Raw genomic sequence first — 16,904 nt, 5'->3', positions numbered from 1 at the left:
TTATGTGTGCTCATATGCACAAAGCATGCGTTAGTACTTTTAGAGACATGTTTCTATGCATTTAGCTTTGCATGCTTTAAAGAGTAAGTCTTAGTATGACTAATGTTACTTCAAGCTCGATACTGAAGGATATTAAGAAGGTATTCGAGCAGCTCGATACTGAAGGACACTGAGAATGTATCTGAGCAGTAGTACCTAATGTATGACGGTACCTAGTTATAACCACGTGCATGTAGGTAGTTTGAAGTTAGAGTTTAAGCAAAAGGGTTCTCTCTTGGCTAAGGAATTTACGTTGGAATTTAACCATAGTAGGGTTACTCTCAACTAAGGTTCAATTTAATGTTTTATGATGAAAACGGCTTTGCATGTTTAATGCTTGTAAAGTTTACATTTCAGTACAAGGTTGCTGTAAAGTTTACATTTCAGTACGAGGTTACTGTAAAGTTTACATTTCAGTACGAGGTTACTGTAAAGTTTACATTTCAGTACGAGGTTACTGTAAAGTTTATATTTCAGTACGATGTTACTATAAAGTTTATATTTCAGTACAAGGTTACTATAAAGACTTATGTTTCAGTATGATCTCTTTATTAAGACTTATGCATGAGAACCTGTTTTCTTTCTTTAGTCACTTACTGGGCTAGTAGCTCACGCCATTTTTTCAAATGTTTCCTTTCCCCAGGTAGCGGTCAAATCCTTCGAAGATAGCTCTGCATCTGCTCTGCCACTTAAAATCAGAAGTTATAGTAATCCTTCAACTAGGTGGTTACTGTAAATATTTGTACACATGTTGTAGTTGTTTCATGTAGAGACTAAGTTTGGGAGTTGGGACTTATGAGGCTTATGTCGTAAACTTTGTAAATGTTTGTGTTTAATAGTTAATGTTTGTTTGGCCTTAGTGGCAGCTGCTGTGTTTGAGATTGCATGTTGTTATCAGATTATTTAAAAAGAGTTAGTAGGTCATACAAGGGTTGATAACTGCTGCAGTCATTCCTTGCTTGGGCTAAGAGAGTAGTCTGGGAGGGGGTGTGACAGTTGATCAATGCCCTGGTGTTCAGATCATAGGTGGTCAGTTTTCGAGTACGCCTCACAGAAATTTGAATAGACAGAAACAACAGGGTCGAGTTTATACTACAACTCGATCAGAGGTCGATAAGTCAGGTATGGTGGTGACAGGTAAGCTCCCAATCTTGGGACACTACGCCTTGGTATTATTTTATTCTGGCTTGTCTCATTCATTTATATCATCAGTGTTTGTTAAGTATGTTATGCTAGAACTAGAGCTTTTGAACTATGTTTTATCAGTTTCTACTCCGTCTAGAAAAATTATGTTGGCAAATGAGGAGATAAAAGCATGTCAAACTAAAATAGCAAACCATATATTAGATGTGACTTTAATAGTGTTGGACAAACGAGATTTTGATGTGATAATAGGCATGGATTGGTTGGCTGCCAACCATGCCAGTATTGACTACTCCCGCAAGGAGATGGTTTTTAACCCTCATGTGGAAGCTAGCTTTAAGTTAGAGGGGTCAGGACCATGATATTGCCCAAGGTAATTTCTGCTATGAAAGCCAACAAGTTGCTTAATCAAGGTACCTAGAGTATCTTGGCCAGTGTGGTTGATACTGAAGGCTTTGAGGTCACTTTTTCATCCGAGCTAGTGGTGAGGGATTGTCTAGATGTTTGTTTTTCCAGTAGATCTCCCAGGATTGCCACCATATACGAAGATAGACTTCACTATTGAGTTAAAACCAGACATTACTCCTAGCTTTAAAGCTTTGTATAGAATAGCTCTAGTAGAATTGAAAGATCTTGAGACCTAGATGCAAGAGTTGCTTGACAAGGATTTCATATGTCCGAGTGTGTCACCATGGGATGCGCCGGTGTTGTCCTTGAGGAAAAAAGATGGTTTATTACGCCTATGCATATACTACAGAAAGTTGAACGAGGTAACCATCCAGAACAAGTATCCTCTCCTCAGGATTGGTGATCTGTTCGACCAATTATATGGGGGCTACAGTTTTCTCCAAGATTGATTTTACATTCAGGGTATCATCAGTTGAAGATAAAAGATAGTCACATTCCTAAGGCTGCATTCCATTCTAGATATAGACATTACGAGTTCATTGTGATGCCATTTAGCTTGACCAATGCTCCTACTATATTCATGGATCTGATGAATAGGGTGTTCAAGGAATTTCTTGACACTTTTATGATAGTCTTTATTGATGATATTTTGGTATATTCCAAAACAGAGGTGGAACATGAGAAAGATCTCAAGAAGGTCTTGGGAACGTTGAGGGAGAATAAGTTGTATAAATTCTCCAAGTGTGAATTCTGGCTATGACATGTGTCATTTCTTGAGCATGTAGTGTCGAAGAAGAAAGTTTCGGTAGATCTTGCAAAGATTGAGGCAGTTATGAATTGGCTGCATCCCACCACCATTTGTGAAGTGCGAAGTTTTCTGTGGTTAGCTGGTTATTATCGTTGGTTTGTAAAGGATTTCTCTCGCATAGCCACTCATTTGACTCAGTTGACCAGAAATAGAGCTTCTTTTGTTTGAGTAAATCTTGTGAGGACAATTTTCAGAATCTCAAGCAAAAACTTGTAATTGCACCAGTTCTTATAGTACCAAATGGTTTAGGAAGTTTTGTGATTTATCTACTTATACCGACATTAGGGAAGAAGTGAATTTTCTCTTGTGTAGTTGTGTTCCTAGCTCCCTAAACAGACGAATCCCCAAAATGGTAGGCTTATTGAGTTGGCGATTTGGTCACTCTTACAAATACAAATCAAAAGGACTGCCTTCATAGGCAGGAGTTTACAACTCACAAAGGATTCAGGTTATGTCACTGGTCATCCTAATGAAATGTCAGTCTCTATGATTAATGGTGCTATATAATGAGACTATTCATTTTGTGGTCCGGTCTTATACAAACCCCTTTGTATAGAGTACCCCACTCACATGTCTTTACAACAATTATAACATCTACAAAGTGGGTCGTACTGATGCGTGACAAATTGTGACGCGTTATGGTGTGAGTTTGTAGTGATCATACAAGTTTTCCTAACAATACCCAAGTTTAAGCCTTATTAGGTTTCCTGGTAAGTCCAAGGTCGAACACAGGGACTACTAAGTAAATATGCGACATTCACTTTGATTCTCTTGCGGTAGTAAAAACAAATGAAGTGGATGATGCTTTTGTTAAGGTTTTTTTCTATACGACGGAGTTTGAATGCAGAGTTGATGAACGCATAGAGTTACAATGAGTATGCGATGAAGGAGTTGAAAAGGGGTTTAGCTAGCATTTCCTAAGATTATGCACAAGTTATGCGATCATGCTACACACAAATAACAACATGTCATCTCTCAATGCAGAATTCCATAACTCTTATTTCTAGGACGCATGCGATGTGTATACAAAAAAGTCGATAGGACTTATGTCTAAGCCTCTATTCTTGTCTATGCGATGATGAATAATGCACACATAAAACAAGGTGACCGCATATAATCATTCCAATTTCTAGGGTGCATGCGATGTGTTAATAGCAATAAAACTTATGTCTAAGTTTCTATTTCTTGCTTATGTGGTTCTAATCTGACTCTCTCAAGCCTAGATTCTAATCTGACTCTCTCAAGTCTAGATTCTATCTTTAGACTACTCTCTCAAGTATCTCTAAAGGGTGAATGACGCATACATAAGACAAGATGATCGCATAAAATGTAAATCTTAAGTCATGCTAGCTATGTACTTCTCAACCCATTCAGAAATTTAGCTACTCATGCGAAGTGTAAGACCCTAATTTTAAATCCAAGGTAGTGGGTTACTAAGAGAAGAAAGAAATTCTAAGTAGTAAATGTTAAAGAAATATTACTAAAAGAAATATGTATTGGATCAAGACAAAATGGTAAGTGTTGTTTATACGTTAGTGCTAAGTTTCTAGAGGTTGTGTGGAAATGGAGAGGATCAAAAGGTGGCCAAGTGAAACAAGTGTTTTGATTATGGACAGTGCATGTGAGGGCCTAAGTTGTGCTGAACGCAAGAGATGCGTGGATGGTTGGCCTTAAAGATGCGTGGATGGCTGGCCCTAAGGATGCGAGGGTGGCTGGCTCCAAGTTTCGCTGATCGTTGAACGCAAGGGGTGCGTGGGCAACGACCATAGGCTGGGACGCATGAGTAGTTGATGCAAGGGCATGTACTAACGCAAAGGCACGCGGGCATGCAAGTGTGCACGGGGTAAGCTAGGACGCGGGGCAAGGCAGGCACTGGAGAGTGGCATGCGTCGATGCCCAGCACCCATGCCAAGTGCCCATGCGTCGACGCCAGCACCCATGCCAAGCGCCTATGCATCGATGCGGCCAAGTACTTAAGCGTCAATATGGACCAAGGCGTGTGGCGAAGGGGCTTGCGGCAATGGAAGTATGCACCGATGGTCGAAGGCATGCGTCTATGATGCACGACAAAGCTATAGCATATGACAAGGCTATGCGTCGATGGCATGGGCCTATTGCTTAATAGTGGATGGCCAAGAACATGCAATGGTTAGGGCCACACTGTGATAGTAGTAGATGTGTGGATGCGTGGACAAAAGAAAAGTTGTGCGACGGAGGGCAAGGATGCGATGATCAAAGGTTGCATTGAAAAAAACCTCAAGAGAAGGAGGCACCATTCAAGTGATGCGTCCATGGGCATATTAAGTATTATGGATAAACATTCTTAGGCACTAAGTAAATGAGGTGGCGGAAGAATATTTCATGCAAAAGTGACTCTAATCAATTTAAGTAGGAAAACGGGATATATAGTCGAGTTACCTAAGCATAGCTAGCGGGAAATAGTTGTCGATGTGCACATTGGCGGAAAAACGGGATATAGAAAAGTTTCCATGAAAAGTTATTATCATTATTATGTTCATAATATGGACATGCCAAGAATAGCATGTGGTTGGTGGAAAAATGCTTAATTAAGGTTATAAATGTATACGCATAGGTTATAATGTGATTGTTGTTTATGTTATGATTTCCCCAAAAATATGTTTTTAAAGCTATTGTTATTTTAAAAAGGCACCACTCACTAGGCTTATTAGCTCATACTTTTCCAAATGTTTTCCTCGATTCCCCCCCAGGTTGCGAAGTGGAGCGTTCAGGGAAGAGTCATTCAACCACCAAACACCAGGACTTAGTAATCTTTCAAGGCATGGCTTGGATTGTGTAATAAGAAAAGTGTAGGAAAATCAGACTATATGTATAAAAATTTGTGTGGTTATTGTAGATATGTCAAGGTTTCTAATCTTAACTAGATAAAGGGTAAATGTTAAAAATTGTTTTAGAGTTATATTGATATGTCTTCATGCTCTCTTCTAAGTCTTGGGTTAAGGCTAGGGAGAGGTTGTGACATTTTGGTATCAGAGCCAAGGTTTACGTAAAACCTGGGAAGTTGAGTCTAGCATAAGTATAAATTGAAACTAGAGAAACGAAAAGGGAAAAGGGGTAATTTAAAACCAAAGCAGCGTCAGGGAAAACGGCTTACCTAGGATATGGAAGCCAGGTAGTACTAGAAACTGGTCTAGGTCAGAACCTAAAAAGGATAAATATAATGATGTACAGTAGGAAAATCTAAAATGAATAACAAAAGATTAGGTAGGGTTAGGGAAAAAAGTAAATGATAATAGGTGGACATAGGAAATCTCGAGGAAAAAAAAAAGGAATAAAAGATTAGTTGATTGTAACCTGAATAATGTCCACTGTAGGAAATGGATCCGAGCAAAAAGACCTGGTGATGTGATGACATATAATTTTTAATCCATAGCTACAAGTCCATGTTCCCTTTACTAGTTCCCCGGCAACGGCGTCGTAAACTTGATGACATATAATTTTTAATCCATAGCTACAAGTCCATGTTCCCGTTACCAGTTCCCCGGCAATGGCGCCATAAACTTGATGACATAATTTTAATCTAAGCTACAAGTCCATGTTCCCGTTACCAGTTCCCCGGCAACGGCGCCATAAACTTGATAACATAAAATGCGATGATGCCATAAACTTGTAACGCATAAAATTCGATGCTTCTATTTTAAGCATGTGGACAAATATGAATATGAACGAATAAAATTTATCTTCTTATGTCATACAACACATGGATAATTGCGATGATATGCGATACTACTTCTAGATATATGTGTTATTAACGATATGCTTGTAGTATGCTATGTGTTGAAACCAAGTATAATTTCACCGCAAGTTTCTCGGAGTGATCCAAGGTCGAACACAGGGATTGTTTTAGGTTGATTATGTTACGTTCGTGATATATGCGATCGGGGGTTTTTCAATTTAATAAAAATGTGGTTTGTACATGCGATAAAGTAAATTGTGCAGTAAAGTAAAGATAAGCGATAAAAATACGATAATAAAGTAAATTGCGATAAAAGTAACGTGCGATAAAATAAACCTAAGCTAAGATAATACAAGATACAGGTTATATGATACAAGATACCGAGGTTGAGACTGACTGTGAAGATTATACAAAGGTCGTGTTCTGCAGTGGCAAGGCTTATGTGCAAAACAAAAAGAGAAAGGATAATTAATATAAACATTGCAAGTTCCTTAATTGCATCAAAGATATAAGTACGGTTCCCTTTCCCTTGGCGTACACCTCTCGGTGATCGGCTGCGTTTCTCACATCTCTGTGGTGAAACAGGGACGAATGTAGTGAATGCAAAGTTACTTTCATCTCTGGAAGTACTTCTTGCTTTAGTTAACGCATTCTTCTAACCTTCTCTTGACAGATCAGAATGACATCTTCACTTCTGCTCTCGTAGGTGAAGATGCCGTCTAGCATGCTTTAGCTAAACATCTTTATTTCTTTAGCACAGATTAAGTTACTTGTTTAATTCATATTAATCACCACGGGATTAAGAAAATATCGTGGAGAAAACGATTAATGGAGGAACGAAAATAGACAGAAATTTGAAAATGAAAGTGATCATGACATTTAATTATAAAATCAAGCATCTGATACATGGTTATGAATGATTTAGACTAGAAAGATGAAATACAATTGATGAATAAGAGTTAGAAACAGATACAAAAAAGTGCCAATGTCTTGACACTAATTTGGATGGAGAGATTGCTTGCCGGCATAGATGGAGTGAACGGAAGGATGGGCTTCCCTCTCAGGCTTGCTTAAATGGTAGAGTTGATCTAGGTACAGAGCTTCACGGCGGGGATTTGGAATGATTCGCCCCGAGACTTACCTCTCGTCCTTTTCTCTTCTCTTCTCGGATCTTCTCCGATCAACACTCAGATTAGCCTCTCTCTCAATAGCCTCATATCAATTATCCCATATCAAGTATATCTTTCCAGTGAATTCTTTGAGGGTATTTATAGATAAAAGATTTGACCCTCTGTCTTGTGGTCCCCACTTTATTGTATGGAAATTCCGAGAATGGTGGAATAAATATTCCTTCTGTTATGCAATCAATCTGCCGAAGATGCCCAACGGTTAGTTGTACACATGTCAAAATCCTCCGTGATTTTGCTCATTTGCATCTTTCGATCGTGTGTTCGCATGCGATGTCGTTTTTTGATTACCGCATGCGGTTGAAGTTGCGTTGATCGCAAAGCTCTTGATCGATTGTCGCATGCGCCGTCATTGCATTGATCGTCTATTCATTCCTGAATCATGGGCGCAATGCGACGTAGATGCGTTAATCTCTCTCTTGAGTCATGAACGCATACGGTGACTGGATTTCCTGCAAAATAGACTTGAAATATTCTTTTCTACCATCACAATGGTGTTAGTGGGTGTATTGACGATAATTTATAATTATTGTACTTCTTAGCCAATTTCCATACAATTGACGCAACTTTCCTTTCTTTTAACTGCAATATCTAAATAAAGCAGTATAAATAACTTGTATTTCTACAAGTTATCATGGTGATACGACCCCTGGACTCGAGAAGAAAATCGCGACGCTAACTCAGGGGAAATCCTTGAGAGGTCTGAACATAGTGTGAATAATAATATCAAACACCCTACTTCCTTGACTAATACAAACTTAGCGGAATCCCGAAATAATAAGAGATGTTCAAGATGTGGCAAGAATCATAGCGGTCCATGCTTGATGGGGACCGAAATTTGTTACGGATGTGTTAGGTACGGCCATATTCGTAAGAATTGTTATGTTTTTTCAGAAGAAAACCAGAGAGATCCAGGAGCAATTCCAGCGGGAGATGGCTAGAGGCTCAAGCTCTGGAAGCAACAATGTATTACTAGAACTGATAGTAGATCAAGAATGGGCATGAGCGGCTAAAAAGGATATTCCTCAGCAAATAGTAATAGAATTCGAGGAACAACCTGCACTTGAATCCAACAATGTAGAATCTTACAAGTTTTGTATTTTCTGCAAAGAAATTGGCCATGTGCAGGAAAGATGCCCGTGGAGAGACGAGGGAATGCGAATTAACTTTGAAAAACTATATCTACATGATAGGAAGTAGATAGAAAACTGTGAAGAATAAAGTTAGCTAGTGATGTAAATAGGTGTATGAACTATGTATATAAATAAAAGTAGTATGTTTTGTTGATAATTTATGTTTAATTTATATGTGATTGGTTGTAGATAAAACGCTGAGAAGTGGGAAACATAGAACTGGGCAACCCTCTGAAAATGGAAGTGAAAGTGCCTTAAGTCATCCGAGAGAAAAGACAAAGGAAGAAGAACAAATGGATAAATTCACCCAAAGACTCCAAGAGAGTTTGAGGAATATACAACCTGATCCCGAGAAAAAATATAGGATAGAACGATTGAAATCGTTAGGAGCCATAAACTTTGAAGGAACAAAAGACCTTGCAGATGTAGAAGTCTGAATGAATCAGTTAGAAAAATGTTTTGGGGTAATGAGATGCTCTGAAAACAGAAAGGTGAGTCTTGGAACATTCTTACTACAAAAACAGGCTGAAAACTGGTGGAAATTACTGAAGAATAGAAGAGGGGGCCAAGAAGAAATGTGTTGGGAAGAATTTCGAGAAGCATTTTTCGAGAGATTCTATCCTCGATCGTTCCGAGATATGAAACAAGATGAGTTCCTACAGCTCATGCAGGGAAACATGACTGTAATAGAGTATGAATTAAAGTATACTGAGCTATCCAAGTATGCTTTAAACATAATTGTGGATGAAAAGAAGCGCTGTCGGAGGTTTGAATCAGGATTAAAACAAGAGATTCAAACTTCTGTCACAACAACCGCGGAGTGGGGAGAATTTTCAAAACTAGTAGAAGCCGCAATGAGAGTAGAAAAAAGTTTAACGACAGAAGAACTAAGACCAGAAGGGGGCTCGTCCATGAGTAGGTGGCGGAAGAAGAACTAAGAAATTTTACTCCCAGGATAGAAAATAGAAGTGTGTGGAAAAGAAGAGGAATCACAAATACTAAAGCGGACCCCGAATGAGAAAGCCAGATAAAGGAGTCAATGGCGAGTATAAATAAAAAACCGAGATGCCCGATCTGTAATAAATATCACTGGGAAAAATGTCGGGAACAAACCCAAGGAAGATCGCGTACATGTATTAATTGTGTTAAACCCGGGACACTTTAAATGAGAATGTCCCCAATTGATGGATGCTGGAAATAAACAGCCGTCAAACAACCCGAGGGAGAATGGACTGTTGGAGGAAGAAAAAAGAAAACAGGAAAAATAACGTTGGGACAATTATATGGGATAGCTCAAGCTAGTGAGGAAGATGTACCAGATGTGGGAAAAGGGAAAGAGAAAATCCTAGAGGATTAGGATAGAAGCTGTTATGTAATAAAACTGTATTAAGCAAAGCAATTAATAAAAAAAATTGTTGTAAAATAAGATTCGTTTAATTTCGAGGATGAAATTATATTTAAGGGGATGGTAAATGTAAGACCCTAATTTTAAATCCAGGGTAGTGGATTACTAAAAGAAGAAAGAAATTCTAAGTAGTAAATGTTAAAGAAATATTACTAAAAGAAATATGTATTGGATCAAGACAAAATGGTAAGTGTTGTTTATGCGTTAGTGTTAAGTTTCTAGAGGTTGTGTGGAAATGGAGAGGATCAAAAGGTGGTCAAGTGAAACAAATGTTTTGACTATGGACAGCGCATGTGAGGGCCTAAGTTGCGTTGAATGCAAGAGATGCGTGGATGGTTGGCCCTAAGGATGCGTGAATGGCTGGCCCTAAGGATGCGAGGGTGGCCAGTTCCAAGTTTCTTTGATTGTTGGATGCAAGAGGTGCGTGGGCAACCGCCATAGGCTGGCACGCGTGAGTAGTTGCATGCACTGACGCAAAGGCACGCAGGCATGCGAGTGTGCACGGGGTAAGCTAGGACGCGGGGCAAGGCATGCACTGGAGGGTGGCATGCGTCGATGCCCAGCACCCATGCCAAACACCCATGTGTCGACGCCAGCACCCATGCCAAGCGTCTATGCATCGATGCGGCCAAGCGAGCCATGGTAAGTCGATGCGGCCAAGCGCTTAAGCGTCAATACGGACCAAGGCGTGCGGCGAAGGGGCTTGCGGTAATGGAAGTATGTGCCGATGGTTGAAGACATGTGTTTATGATGCACGACAAAGCTCTAACATATGACAAGGCTATGCGTCGATGGCATGGGCCTATTGCTTAATAGTGGATGGCCAAGAACATGCAATGGTTAGGGCCACACTATGTGTTAGTAGTAGATGTGTGGACGCATGGACAAAAGAAAAGCTGTGTGATGGAGGCCAAGAATGCAATGATCAAAGGTTGCGTTGACAAAAACCTCAAGAGAAGGAGACACCATTCAAGTGATGCATCCATGGGCATATTAAGTATTATGGATAAACATTCTTAGGCACTAAGTAAATGAGGTGGCGGAAGAATATTTCATGCAAAAGTGACTCTTATCAATTTAAGCAGGAGGTGGAAGATGGAGATTACATGCAAAGTAAATATTTGCTGGCAAATCAAGGTTATTACAACACAAAGCATTGCTGGAAGGGATTTTGTGTTGGCAGCTAAAAGAGGAGACACCTGCAGGTTGAGGTGTCACAAAGGGGAGAGCTCAGGGCAGCTATAAATAGAAGGTCAGACGTAAACAGTCCACTCGTGTCATTTCCAAAATCTCAGTTGTAAGAGTCTATTTAGAGTATTAAGCTTAGGTACTCAGGCTGCCAAAATAATTAGAGTTCGAAGGAGTCACAGTTGCGTCGATAAACTTGGAGACTCGGACGGACACATAAGCTCGCCCAGCCCAACGCATCCCTCATAACACTGTGTTCAACCATGCAAACACAGCGCGCGCCTCACACCAGTCCAACGCATCGACCGTAACGTTGCGTCCATCCGTGCAACATAGCGCGCGCCAGCCCAACGCTGCGGCCAACCATACAATGCAGCACGCACGCCTCCTGCACAAGCTACAATTAAAATAACCTCTTAAAGGCTTATTGTGAGGTTTTGACAAATTTTTTGAATAGGGTAAACTGGTGCTTTTAATATAAAGAGGTATTTTGACTATTTTGACATTATTTAGTGATATAACAGTATTAATTGGGAATTTTCATTAAAATGGAGGAAATCTCAGGGAAATACTCTCAAAGTAAGTTCCAGTAAGAAATCTTGCAAATGGTGAGTGGTTATTAAGATTTATGCATTGCTGTATGTATAAATGCATAGGTATGAACAAGATGCATGATTGTAATGTTATTATGCTTGCTATGATATTGTCTGTATAATTACTATGAAAACTAAGATTATGCCTGGAATATATAGTTAGCATGCTTAAAAGGGTACTTGGCGGGAAAAATATAGTCGGCTTCGGTCGACGGAAAATGATAGTTGGTGACGACCGACGGGAAATATAGTCAAGTTACCTTAGCATAGCTAGCGGGAAATAGTTGTCAATGTGCACATTGGCGGAAAAACGGGATATAGAAAAGTTTCCATGAAAAGTTATTATCATTATTATGTTCATAATATGGACATGCCAAGAATAGCATGTGGTTGGTGGAAAAATGTTTGATTAAGGTTATAAATGTGTATGCATAGGTTATAATGTGATTGTTGTTTATGTTATGATTTCCCCAAAAATATGTTTTTAAAGCTATTGTTATTTTAAAAAGGCAACACTCACTGGGCTTATTAGCTCACACTTTTCCAAATGTTTTCCTTTATTCCTCCCCCCCCAGGTTGTGAAGCGGAGCGTTCAGGGAAGAGTCATTCAACCTCCAAACACTAGGACTTAGTAATCTTTCAAGGCATGGCTCGGATTGTGTAATAAGAAAAGTGTAGGAAAATCAAACTATATGTATAAAAATTTGTGTGGTTATTGTAGACATGTCAAGGTTTCTAATCTTAACTAGATAAAAGGTAAATGTTAAAAATTGTTTTAGAGTTATATTGATATGTCTTCATGCTCTCTTCTGCCCGGGAATGATCTCTCGACTTCCTCATCTCTTTGTTCGTCTCCGTCTTCTAAGTATATTTATGAGTATGTGCGTGAACAAACTAACTAACTCTCTAACTTGTTAACTTGTTAACCCTTTTACACTGGTGGCCTTCGGTATTTATAGAGCTCAAGGTGAAGCAACCTTCTAATGATTGCAATGATGGACGGTCATTAATTCCCTTGCTCTGATGCGTCGATTAATGGTCACTGAAAGTTGAATGTACTTGCTATAGTGTGGCTTTAATGGCTTGTCAACTAAATTTGGATTCAACCGTTATCAGCTTTCCGTTCCATCGTGATTTATTATGCTGTCACCTTGATGCGTAGTCTTTATGCGGCCACCTTTATAAGGAACTTCTCACGATTGCATACGATCGCATGACTTGCGATCGCAATCTTCAAGTGTGCTGACGCCTTGTTCCTTTGGAACAAAATTTTGCTTGCGCCATCACATTTTTCCTGCACAAAATAAGTAAATTAACTGTTTTTATGCGATGGGCGCTTGCGATCGCAATTCCTTTTAGTTTAGCACTTTTGGACATGATATTGCTTATTTTACCATCGCATTATCTCATTGTCTTACTTATTTGAGCTATAATAACTTATATTTCTACTAGTTATCACGTACTCGTAGTGTCACCAGGATAAGGTATCCAGCCTTATCCATCTACTACAGACCATTTAGGTTATCATTTAAATGATCTTCATATATGCCTCTACATACATGTTTAAGCTATAGAAGAAAACCTTGGATGTTAATTTATTAGTTTTGTACTAAATGAGTAAAATATCTCATATTTTATTAAATAAATAAAATGGTTTGTACAACACAATTACAAACTACAAGACTCACAAGATTTAGAGCATCAACCCCAACAACCCATATGAAAGGGGCTCTGAGGTTTGGAAGGAAGGGAAAGCTAAGTCCACGTTTTGTTGTACTATTTGAGGTCTTGGAGCGAATTGACCCTGTGATCTATCGGTTAACTTTGCCACCGTCTCTCTCTGTGGCCTATAATGTTTTCATGTCTCCATATTAAGGAAGTATGTAATAAATCCATCCCATGTGGTAGACTTCGAGCCCTTACAGCTGAATGAAAACCTGAATTATGAGGAGAAACCTATCCAAATCCTAGCTAGAGAAGTGAAAACTCTACGTAATTGTGAGATAGAACTAGTAAAAGTATTATGGCAGAATCATCCGTTTGAGGAAATAACTTGGGAAAGGAAGGATGAGATGAGGACTCAATACCCAGAGCTCTTCTAGGATTAGAACCTTTAATGACAAAAGTTCTTCATAGGGCAAGAATGTGACGTCCCAGAAATTTTAAGGTAAAGTCAAATTGTTTTTATCTTGAAGTTGGAAATTCAAAAATGGAATTTGATTTGATTTTTTTTTTTTTTTTTTTTTTTGGGTTTAACAATATATGATAAGTGTTTTGGAGATTTGGACTTAAGTTAATTTTGGAAATTTTATTTATGATGGAATGTTTTATGATGGAATTAAGGAGTTTTAATGGGAAAAAATGTATAGGAAAAGAAAAGAGTTTATTTGTTTGTATTGGGAAATTAGAGTTTGATTGGAAAAGGAAGTTGTTATAAATATAGGGTTTTGTGGCTTCGTTGTGCCTGCAAAGAAAAAATAAAAGAAATTTTCTTTTCCTCTTCTCCTTTTCTTCGACCGCCAGACCCCCCTTCTAAATTACTTACAACCGTGCGCCATCCACGCTAGTCGCACGCGAAGACGCCCGCTGTCGATCCCACGCTAGTCAAACGCGAAGCTATCGAACGTCCGCGACGTAGCCTAGCAGTTCGTTCGCTTGGCTCCAACCACACGATTCCTCCAACCCCCATTCACTGCTGCGGTTCGTCAGCCCTACAAGTCTACATGCGGATCGTTGTGAAGCCCGTCGGTGCTAGTTGTTTAGCACCTTCGTTCACCAGACTGACGCTGACAACCCTTTCTATTGCCAGATTGTTGTTAGGTTTCATCGGATTTTGCCGTTTGGGTAAGATTTTGGGTATTGGTCTGTCTCAGGTTGATTCTTTGTCGCCCAATGAATTTCTAAACTAAACCTTATTTTGATGTTAGATTTGGGTTTTGGAGATTGTAGGCTCGCTGTCCAGTGGTTTAGAGGTTGTTTTAGAGAAATTTTGGTGAGTAGCAAGACCTTGAAAGCCCCTTGATAACAATATTGGTTGTTGGAATTTGGGTCTTTAACCCTTGGAGTTTAATGTCACATACGATGAGTTATTTTTTGACATTTAGGAGTAATTGGGGGTCACATTATGCATTGGGTAGATGATACGAGGAATTTTAAGATAATTTTATGTGTGGAATTAAGCATAAAAGTCCAAATTGATTTGTGGTTCAGGTAGTAGTACTTGACTCAGCGTCTCTCAAGTAAAAACAAAGTAGATCAAATTATTGACCATAGATTTTGAGGTAAGTGATTTACTATCGGCTCGCCATCGAACCCAAGTTGGCATTAGGATTGCGATTGGATTGTGTTTTGATGAGTTGAATTGCTATAATTTGCTATGGTTGGACTATTGAGGGTGTTTTGGAAACTTGTATTTATGTCATGGAAAATATGATATGTGAAGGTTTTGTTATGTTTGATTGATGGATGAACCGTTAAAACTATTATGGAAACTTATGAGATATGTTACTATGATTATTGTATTTTGTTGTGGTTTGATATGAACTTGGACGACGTATGTTGCATGTAGACCGATGGTGGTTGTTAGCACCTCTATCGGATTGTGTTCATCCCCTTAGTATGTTTCGGTGTCCTTATGGTGTAACAACCCTTGCGTTCATAAAGTTGAATTTATGATTTTTGTATTAGTTGAGGACATTTTGTTAATTTCGAAATTTAGTTATTTAAAGGAAAAATTTTGGATTTTCATGTCACATTAATTTGATATTTTTGTTAATGTCGAAGATTTAATTTAAATTGGCGAATTGACTTTTAATTTTGGAATTTGGTTTTGAAGAGGAAGTGGAAATGATTTCAAATATATATACACTTATAGTTATGTGTGTTTAGAAGGAAAGAATAAAATCAAATAAAATAAAACTAAATAAAATTTTGTTTTATTTTATTTTTTCTTTTCTTTTAAAAATCTCTTCCCCCCACCCCCCACCCCAAACCCTTTTCTTCCGCTGTCGCCAACACCCACGTGAAGCAGTCCGTCCAGTCGTGTCGCCATGCCTCGTCTTAGCCCCATTTGCGTGTCATCCCAAGCTCGTCCACGCTTTTGGGCCGATTGATTTACTGCCGTTCAGCCCACCTGTACAGTTCAGACGTCGTTTTGGCCGAAACTCTTGTTTTAGGGTAAGATCCAGTTGGTTTGGTTGAGTTTCTTGAGGGATTTTGGAGCTGCCCACTAAGTTTTGACTTTGTTTTGTCCATATTCTTCATAGTTAAATGTAGAACGAGATTTGGAAGGAAGGCCATCGCTGTCTATTAGGTTCAAGTCGAGCGATATGTGTTGTGGTCCTTTTGTTGGTTTCGGGAACCCACTAACTATTGAATTAAATGTTGGCTCGATTTCTGGTATTTTTGAAGGTTTCAAGTCGTCATCCATTGGAATTAGAATCTATTTAAGAGGAAATTTTGGAATTGAAATCTTAGGAGTGTTTGTTGATCAAGTTTCGTTTGGGTAAATTAATTGGTGATCGTTGGATTAAATGTTGTATGTTTTGGTTTTGGATTCAAGGATTGGATTCTAGTGTTTGTGTTTTGTGCTAGGGGAATTAATACGTTGTTTGAGATTAATTGCTTGGGTTAATTTTGGAATTTTGATTCGAGGTAAGTAATCTTCCTACTGGAACTGCCCATGTGCTAGGCGAAAGTTTAAGTTTTATTGAGGTTTTGAGGTAGGTTGTTTAGATTAATGTTTATGTACGACTTCATTTGAGATCCTGAGGAACTGATTATGTATGAAAGATGTATGAACGCTAGCATGTACTTCAGTATTGTGAGTTATACGAGCTTTTGATTGACTTATGAGTATAATGAGGTCTTATGAATGCTAGTATGAATTTTAGTATTGTTAGTTATACAAGCTTTTGATTGACTTTTATGAGTATGATGAGGTCTTATGGATGCTAGCATAAACTTCAGTATTGTTAGTTATATGAGCTTTTGATCAACCTATTAGTATGATGAGATGTATTTACACGTTATGGCACTATGTTATAATGCATGTGATGTTTACTATAGTGATAACATCCTTACTGTTAGTTAGATACTCACTAGAGGTGGTGACCTCATTCGGGGTTCACTAGAGGCTGTGCTTCCTACGGGATGCACTAGAGGTAGTGTTTCCTTTGAGATTCACTAGAAGTGGTACTTCCTTTGGGATTCACCAGAAGGTCGTGTCTCCTTCGGGATTCACTAGAGGTTGTGAGTACTCCTAACTATACTAGGATGAGTTCAGA

At 38.8% G+C, this 16,904-nt stretch overlaps 1 long non-coding RNA gene across 1 annotated transcript; it reads left to right on the top strand.

Annotated features, from left to right (window-relative positions):
- Nucleotides 1-13,990: 13,990 nt before the first annotated feature.
- On the top strand, nt 13,991-15,140 carry LOC150037295 (uncharacterized). Its single transcript, XR_016528195.1, has 2 exons — nt 13,991-14,463; nt 14,547-15,140. It is a non-coding gene; the product is annotated as an uncharacterized LOC150037295 (long non-coding RNA).
- Nucleotides 15,141-16,904: the final 1,764 nt, after the last annotated feature.

Source organism: Benincasa hispida, chromosome 3 (genome assembly GCF_027475165.1).
Source record: "Benincasa hispida cultivar pf3 chromosome 3, pf3_genome.v1.1, whole genome shotgun sequence".
Lineage (NCBI taxonomy): Eukaryota > Viridiplantae > Streptophyta > Magnoliopsida > Cucurbitales > Cucurbitaceae > Benincasa > Benincasa hispida.
This window is presented reverse-complemented; position numbering and strand designations above follow the sequence as displayed.